Below are 9,409 nucleotides of genomic sequence, written 5' to 3'. Positions count from 1 at the left end.
ATGAAGAAGTTTGAAGTATTGTAAGAATTACAGGACCAAATGCTTTAAAAAATGGTGCTGATAAGTTTGCTACAAGCAGGAATGCCACAAACCTTCAATTTGTAAAAAAAAGAAAAAAATATAATATCTGAAAAATGCAATAAAGCAAAGTGCCATAAAATGAAGTATGCTTCTGTTTTATGCTTATCTTATTTGAAATCCCTAAGCTGAATGACTAAGCATTCAAAAGGATGGGTTCAAGATTGTTTGATGCCAAATTTAAATGTTAAGCTCACAGATCTAAGAATAATATCCATGTGACCAAAATCAATAATTTAAAATGTGCTTTATTATTTTTACATTTGTTTTCTCTTAGGACCTACAACATACAGTCCTGTTTTAAAGAAATCCTGCTTTATACCCTCATTTGTTAAAGCATCAAAGCGTTTTAAAGATTCCAAAGAGGTTACTCCTGGTCCAGCGACATACGAGGTTTGTCAATAATATTTCTCTTTTAATAGTAACATAAGAATGAAAAAATTTCCAGAACGTTACTGGAAATGTCTTCATTAAAGTCCTTTCCATATGATCCATTCTTATTACTAACCAAAATCTTTTAGCTGATAATGACTTTGTAAAAAATATATTCTGACATTCCTTAAAGATTTAAGAATTATTTAACAACTCATATATAAATAGCCTCATCAGCATTAATGTGTATATATATATATAATTTTGTATCTCTGCAACTTTAAATATTTACTTTTCTACATACACAAATTGAAATTCAAAATGTTTATTGAAATCAAGAATTTATGAAAGAGCATGCAAGAAGAAAGCCTGCAGATCTGGAAGAACAGGTTTGATCTTTTATTTTCTTTTAATAAATGTAGATGGTTTAGATTCATAATAAATAAATGTCTCATTCTGTTGTGGGTCTTCTGATTGTAAGAAGGAGGTTGAAATAAACTGCAGGGTTTTAGAAATTGTGTTCACTATAGGCTTTAATACCTATTTGGGGTGAAAAGGTCTTCCCATTGGCTTATAGCAGTTAATTTAAGAGTGCAAACCATAGTGAATGTTCTTATATGAGATAGTTAATGACAAATTTATTTGTATTGAATGTATGTTTTTCTACTTATTTAAAATGTCATAATCCAAATAGTTTTTCAGCATTCTGTCAAAAGTACATTCATAATATAATACCAAGAAAGGAAGAATATCAAGTAAATTATGAAAGACTTGTTATTTTTACCCGTTGGCTGTTAATTTTCCCAGAAGATCACTGTTAATGTCTATTGATAAGCAAATAATTTTATAAGACTTACTTCAGAAAGGGAAAATATGCTAGATAGAGCCTTCATAGTAGTTCAGAATGTGAAAGTGAAAGAATGATACATTATATATTTAATATTTTAGAGCCTTGGCTGTGTAATATAAGGCAAGACTTGCAAATTAGAAACTTGCAGCTATAAAGATTTGGCAAAGTTTATGACATCTTTACTCTTGATTGTTGGGTATAGTGAGGAAGGGTCTCTAAGCAGGTATTGCTCAGTAAACTATTAGTCTTGATGAAGTAGGTTAGGTATTATAGATGCTCATAGTTTGATCATATTAAATCACATTAAATCCTTAGTTGATTGCTTCCACACTCCTTTTTAAAAGTGATTTTAATGGTGTCCACAAAATACAAATGCCAGTAAATCTGATACTACCTTTTTCATTTTGTGATACACTTGTCAGAGAAGATGTACCAATTAGTCTTCCTTGTATTTAAAGATACTTTTCCTTTTTCCTTTAACTGAGATTTAATAATGTTATTTATACTTCAATCATTTGTTGTGGAAAATTATTTTCCACATCAGAAGAAAACATTTATGGATTTAACAATGAGGTATAATTAAGGTAATGCCTGAAATGTCAAACCAATATATCCATACATTGTATAGTATATATAATACTACAGTGCTTGGTAACTTTTCTGTTGAAAACTACCTGTATTTTTTTGTCTTTGCAACACCATTTTTTTCCACATAATTTGCTCTGATTTTTTTAATTTGACACTTCTGTTTTCCTTTATCTGTTTAATAAATTTAAATTAATGACCTAAAAACATATTTGCCTTAAATATTTTACTTTTTTAATAGAAAAAGATGATTCTAGAAATTTATAACGCTGCAATAAGATTGCAATATGGGATTCTATTTGGAAAATACTTAAATGTATATAATATCTGCCATTGAGATGGTTAGAGGTTTTTTCAGCATCTCATGTCCACTTTGGATCCCAACTGTCGGATGTTCCTTTTCTTTACATCCTTACCAACCTTTGTTATTCTTGTGTTTTTGATGATAGCTGCCAGTTGTGAGGTGATATCTCACAACTCATGGCTGCTTCCATGTCTTGGCTATTGTAAGTAGTGCCACAGTGAACACTGAAGTGCATGTATCTTTTTGGATTGTGGTTTTATCCAGATACATCTCCAGGAATGGGATTGGTGGGTCATGTGGTAGCTCTATTTTTAGTTTAAAAAACTAAAGAACCACCACACTGTTCTCTATAATGACTGTACCAATTTACATTCCTATCAACAGTGTAGGGGGGTTCCGTTGTCTCCACACCCTTTCCAGCATTTATTGTTTGCAGACTTTTTGATGATGGTTATTCTAACCATGTGAAGTGACACCTCACTGTAGTTTTGATTTGCATTTGTCTAAGTAGTTATGTTGAGCATCTTTTTCATGGGCTTTTTGGCCATCTATATGTCTTCTTTGGAGAAATGTCTATTTAGATCTGCTCATTTTTTTATTTGTTTTTTTCCTTCTATTAATCTGCATGAGATATTTGTGTATTTTGGAGATTAATTCCTTGTTGGTCTCATTGTTTCCAAATATTTTCTCCCATTTTGAGGGTTGTCTTTTTTAAAATTTTTTAGTGTAAAAGCTGTTAAGTTTAATTAGGTCCCATTTGTTTATTTTTGTTTTTGTTTTCATTATTCTAGAAAGTAGATCCCAAAAGATATTGCTGTGATTTGTGTCAAAGAGTGTTCAGCCTATGTTTTTCTCTAAGAGTTTTATACCATATGGTCTTACATTTAGCTTTTCAATTCATTTTGAGTTTATTTTTGTGTATGGTATTAGAAAATTTTCTAATTTCACTCTTTTACATGATGCTGTCCAATTTCTCCAGCATCACTTATTGAAGAGACTGTCTTTTCTCCATTGTATATTCTTGCTTCCTTTGTCATAGGTTAATTGGACATAGGTGCATGGATTTATTTTTTGGCTTTCTATCCTGTTCCATTGATCTGTAAGTCTGTCTCTGTGACAGTACCATGCTGTTCTGATTACTGTAGCTTTATAGTATAATCTTAAGTCATGAAGCCTGATTCCTTAAGCTCCTTATTTTGTTCTCAAGATTGCTTTGACTATTTGGGGTCTTTTGTGTCTCCATACAAACTTTAAGGTTTTTTCTTCTAGATCTGCAAAAGTGCCATTAGTTATTTGATAAGGATTGACTTGAATCTGTAGATCACCTTGGATGATAGTATAGTTATTTTGACAATATTTATTCTTCCAATCCAAGTACATGGTATAGCTATATGTCATCTTTGATTTCTTTCATCAGCATTATAGTTTTGAGAGTACAGGTCTTTTGCCTACTTAGGTACATTTATCCCTAGGTATTTTATTCTTTTTGAAGCAATAATAAGTGGGATTATTTCCTTAATTTCCCTTTCTAATCTTTCATTGTTAGTGTACAGAAATGCAAGAGATTTCTGTGTATTGATATTGTATCCTACAACTTTATCAAATTCATTAATGAGCTCCACTAGTTTCTGGTAGCATCTTCAGGATTTTCTATGTATAGTATCAAGTCACCTGTAAAGAGTGACAGTTTTACGTTTTCTTTTACAGTTTTGATTCCTTTTATTACTTTTTCTTCTCAATTGCTGTGACTAGGACTTTCAAAACTATGGTAAATAAAAATGGTGAGACTGGACATCTTTATCTTGTTTCTAGAGGAAATGTCTTCAGCTTTTTACCTTTGAGTATGATGCTATCTGTGGGTTTGTCGTGTATGGCTTTTATTATGTTAAGGTATCTTCCCTCTCTGCCCACTTTCTAGAGAGGTTTTTTTTATTTTCATAAATTGATGTTGAATTTTGTCAAAATCTTTTTCTGCATCTGTTGTGATGTCCATAAGATTTTATTCTTCAATTTTTTTTTTTTAATGTGAAGAATTGATGCTTTTGAACTGTGGTGTTGAGGAAGACTCTTGAGAGTCCCTTGGATTGCAAGGAGATCCAACTTGTCAATCCTAAAGGAAATCAGTCCTGAATATTCATTGGAAGAACTGATGCTAAAGTTGAAGCTCCAATACTTTGGCCCCCTGATGTGAAGAACTGACTCATTGGAACAGACCCTGATGCTGGGAAAGATTGAAGGCAGGAGGAGAAAGGACGACAGAGAATGACATGTTTGGAGGGCATCACTGACTCGATGGACATGAGTTTGAGTAAGCTCAACTTACTCAAGTTGGTAATGGACAGGGAAACCTGGCATGCTGCAGTCCATGGAGTCACAAAGTCAGACACGACTGAGCGACTGAACTGAACTGATCAAAGGGATTGATATTGTGGATATTGAAGAATCTTTGCTCCCTGGGATAAATCCCACTTGATTATGATGTATGATCTTTGTAATATATTGTTGAATTCAGTTTGCTAGTATTTTGTTGACAGTATTTGCATCTATGCAGAAGATTTTTAGTTGGATGTAGCCACACTTCTTTATTTTTGTTTATACATTTGATGTCATATCCAAAAAAATCATTGCCAAGACCAATGTCAAGAAACTTTTCCCTATGTTCCTTCTAGAAGTTTTATGGTTTCAGGTGTTCAAGTTAAGTCTTTAATCCATTTTGAGATAATGACTATGAGTAGTATAAATAAGGGTTCCGGTGTACTTCCAGTTTTCCAAGCATCACTGATAAGAGGATAACATCTTTTCCCATTGTGTATTCCTGATATCCTTTTCAAAGATCAGTTGACTGTATAGGATACAGGTCATTCTGGGCTCTTAAGTTTTTCCATTGTTTATATCTTTTTTAATGCCAGTTTTGACTACTATAGCTCTGTGATAGAGTTTGAAATCAGGAGATGTGAGGTTTCTAGCTCTGTTGTTCTTTCTTAGGAATCCCTTGGCTACTTGGGATCTTATATGATTCCATACAAATTTTAGGATTATTTTGTCTGTTTCAGTGAAAATGCCTTTGAAATTTTGATAGAGATTATATGAAATCAATGGATGACTGCATATTGTAGAGTGCATATTCTAATATTATTGATTTTTTTAAATTCTTGGATGTGGGATATCTTACCATTTGTGTCTACTTCAAATTCTTTCATCAGTGTCTTATAATTTTCAGTGTACAGATATTTTATTGTCTTGGTTACCTTTGTTCCTAAGTATTTTCTTATGTTTTATGCTATTGTAAATGGGGTTGTTTCCTTTGTTTTTTAGATAGTTGTGTTAGTGCATAGAAACATAATGACTTTTATATGTTCAGTTTTCATTTTGCAACTTTTTTGAATTCATTTATTTATTATTTTATTATATTTCCATTGATATTTTTGTGGCATCTTTAGAATTTTCTATACATTTATTTCATCTATAATTCAATCCACTTCAGTCGCTCAGTCATGTCTTACTCACTGCGACCCCATGAACTGCAGTACGCCAGGCCTCCCTGTCCATCACCAACTCCCGGAGTCTACCCAAACCCATGTCCATTGAGTCGGTGATGCCACCCAACCATCTCATCCTCTGTTGTCCCCTTCTCCTCCTGCCCCCAATTCCTCCCAGCATCAGGGTCTTTTCAAATGAGTCAGCTCTTCGCATGAGGTGGCCAAAGTATTGGAGTTTCAGCTTCAACATCAGTCCTTCCAGTGAACACCAAGGACTGACCTCCTTTAGGATGGACTGGTTGGATCTCCTTGCAGTCCAAGGGACTCTCAAGAGTCTTCTCCAACACCACAGTTCAAAAGCATCAATTCTTCGGCACTCAGCTTTCTTTATAGTCCAACCCTCACATCCATACATGACCACTGGAAAAACCATAGCCTTGACTAGATGGACCTTTGTTGGCAAAGTGATATCTCTGCTTTTTAATATGCTGTCTAGCTTGGTTATAACTTTGCTTCCAAGGAGTGTCTTTTAATTCCACGGGTGCAATCACCATCTGCAGTGATTTTGGAGCCCAGAAAAATAAAGTCAGCCACTGTTTCCACTGTTTCCCCATCTATTTGCCATGAAGTGATGGGACAGCTACAAACAGAAATAATTTTACTTCTTTCTTTACAATTTGGTTGGCTTTTATTATTATTTTTGCCAAATTGTTCTGGCTAAAACTTCCAGGGTGTGTTAAATAGGTGTGGTTAATGTGGTCATCATTGCCTTTTCCTGATCTTAGCCAGAAAGTTTTTGTTTTTACTGTTGAATATAATGTTAGATGTAAGTTAGTCATAATTGGCCTTTATTATTTCAAGGTATTGTACACTTATTCTATACCCAAGTTGTTAAGAGTTTTTTTTTTTTAATGAAAAAATGTTGAATTTTGTCAGATACTTTTTTGTTTTGAGATGATCATATGATTTTTATTGTTTTAATGTGGTACATCACATTTATTGATATGTTTATGTTGAACCACTTTATCTCAGGGATGAATCCCATTTGCTAATGGTGTATGATCCTTTTAAGGTGCTGTTGAATTTGGTTTGCTAGCTTTGATATTTTGCTGAGGTATTTTGCAAGTATATTCATCAGGGATACTAACCTGTAGCTTTCTCTTTTTGTAGCCTTATCTAACTTTGTTTTCAGGATAATGCTGGCCTCATAAAATGAGTTTAGGAGTATTCTCTTCAGTATTTTGGGAGAGTTTGAGAAGGATTGGCATTAATCATTTAAATGTTTGGTAGAATTCAATAGTGAAATGATCTGGTCCTATTTTGTTTATTGGGAGATTTTTAATTACTGCTTCAATCTCCTCAGCCATTCAGTTTTTGTTATTGTTTGTTTTGTTTTTCTAGGCTACACTGGGTCTTCGTTGCTTTATGTGGGCTTTCTCTAGTTGCAGTGAGCATGGGCTGCCTTAGTTGCAGTGCACAGGCTTTTTACTGTGATGGCTTCTCTTGTTGTGGAGCACAGGCTTTAGGCACGTGGGCTTCGGTGGTTGTGGCGCATGGGCTTAGTTGCTCTGTGGCATGTGGACTCTTCCTGGATCAGGGATTAAAACCATGCCCCCTCTATTGGCAGGCAGATTCTTATCCACTGTTCCACTAGGAAAAGTTCAGTCATTAAATTTTTTCAGATTTTCTATTTCTTTATGATTCAGTCTTGGTAGATTATATGTTTCTAGGAATTTATCCTTTTTTCCCCCTAGATTATTCAGTTTGGAAGTGTACAGTTGTTCATATTAGTCTCTTATGATCCTTTTTATTCCTGTGTTATGAGTTGTAATATGTCCTCTTTCATTTACAATTTCATTTATTAGAGTCTTCTCTCTTTTTTCCTTTGTCTAGCTAGAGTTTGGTCAATCTTCTTTATCTTCTCAGAGTAGCAGGTCTTTCTTTTGTTAATCTTTTCTGTTGTTTTCTTGGTTTCTATTCCATTTCTGCTCCAAAACTTGTTATCTCTTTCCTTTTACTGACTTTGGTCTTAGTTTGTTCTTCTTTCTCTAGGATGTATGGTAGATTTATTTATGACTTTTCTTTTCCTCTTATGTGGCATTTCTTCCTATAAACAGTTTTCACTACATCTCCCAAGTTTTGGTATGTTGTTTTGCCAGTTTTTGTTTGTTTGTTCCAAGATAAATACGTATTTTTGGCTACAGCGTGTGACTTGTGGGATCTTAGTTCCAGAACCAGGTATCAAACCACATCCCCTGCTGTCAAAGTACAGAATCCTAACCACTGGACTGCCAAGGAGTTCCTTCAAGATATTTTTTGACTTCCCTTTTGATTTTTTTTTTTTGACCCATTGTTGTTTAGGAGTATGTTGTTCAATTTCCAGATATTTGTGAATTCTCCAGTTTTATTCCATTATTGATTTCTGATTTCATAGAATATGAAAATATTAGAAAGGGTATTTTGTATGATTTCAGTCTTCTTAACACTTGCAAAGGCTTGTTTTGTGACCTAACATAGTTTCTCCCATAGACTGTCCCATGTGCCCTTGACAAGAATATGTTCTGCTTAGATGGAGTGTTCTTTGTATGTCCGCTGAGTTCACTTGTCTAAGATGTATTTTAAGTCTAAGACGTATTTTAAGTCTAATATGTGTTTTGTTTCTTCATTGATTTTGTATGCATTTTATGATAGTATGATATTGAAATCCCCTACTGTATTTGGATTACTGTCTATTTCTCTTTTCAAATATAATAATTTTTTCTTAATACATTCAGGAACTGTGATTTTGGGTATATATATATTTATAATTATTATATCCTTTGGATGAACTGACCCCTTTAGCATTATGTAATGACCTCTTTTCGTCTCTTTTTACATTTTTTGAATTAGGGTCCATTCTATCTCCTATAAATATAGCTAATCTTGTTGTCTTTTGGTTTCCATTTCCATGGAATATCTTTTTCCATAGCTTCACTTTGAGTCAAGTGTCCTTAAAGCTGAAGTGAGTCTTTTGTAGGAAACACATATTTGGGTCTTTTTTTTTTTTTAATCCATCTAAGCCACTCTATGCCTTTAGATTAGATAATTTACTAATTCCGTCTTCCTGTTTCCTGGCTGTATTGTAGTTTCCTTATTCTTTTTTCTTCTTTTGCTTAAGAGCAGTGCTTGGCATATAACCTGACTCAATAAATGTTTGTTCAATGTTTGAATGGATTTTAACTTTTTTTCCATGCCATGTTTCTAGATAGATATTTTATAAGTTTAATTTTTATCTTTAGTATCATCTACAGCATTTTTAATTCCACTCATGCTTTTCTTTAAAATCTTATCTTTTTTTAAGAGCAGGTTAGATTTGCAACAAAAATTGTGAGGGAAACACAGCTATTTCCCATGTACTCCCTACCCCCATACATGCATATCTTCTCCCATTATCCACCAGAATTATTCCCCAGAATTGGACTTTTTTTTTTTTTTTTGACCAAGGATGAACCTATATTGACACATTGTAACCACCCAATGCACATAGTTTACTTTAGGATTCATTCTAAATGTTGTATGTGCTATGGGTTTTGACAAATATATAATGATATATACCATCATTATAATATCATACAGAGTATTTCTAGCAATTTTCTTTTTTTTTTCCTTTTTTTTCCCATTTATTTTTATTAGTTGGAGACTAATTACTTTACAATATTGTAGTGGTTTTTGTCACACATTGACATGAATCAGACATGGATT

At 33.3% G+C, this 9,409-nt stretch overlaps 1 long non-coding RNA gene across 1 annotated transcript in view; it reads left to right on the top strand.

Moving 5' to 3' along the window:
• Positions 1 to 361: 361 nt before the first annotated feature.
• The window catches only part of LOC122422393, a 287,826-nt gene continuing 278,778 nt past the window's right edge, over positions 362 to 9,409 (top strand). Inside the window, exon 1 of the long non-coding RNA XR_006263808.1 lies at positions 362 to 471. This is a non-coding gene — a long non-coding RNA (uncharacterized LOC122422393). The remainder of the gene's footprint in view (positions 472 to 9,409) is intronic.

Source organism: Cervus canadensis, chromosome 19 (assembly GCF_019320065.1).
Source record: "Cervus canadensis isolate Bull #8, Minnesota chromosome 19, ASM1932006v1, whole genome shotgun sequence".
NCBI lineage: Eukaryota > Metazoa > Chordata > Mammalia > Artiodactyla > Cervidae > Cervus > Cervus canadensis.
Note: the sequence above shows the minus strand (reverse complement) of the source record. Positions and strands in the feature narration are given on the sequence as shown.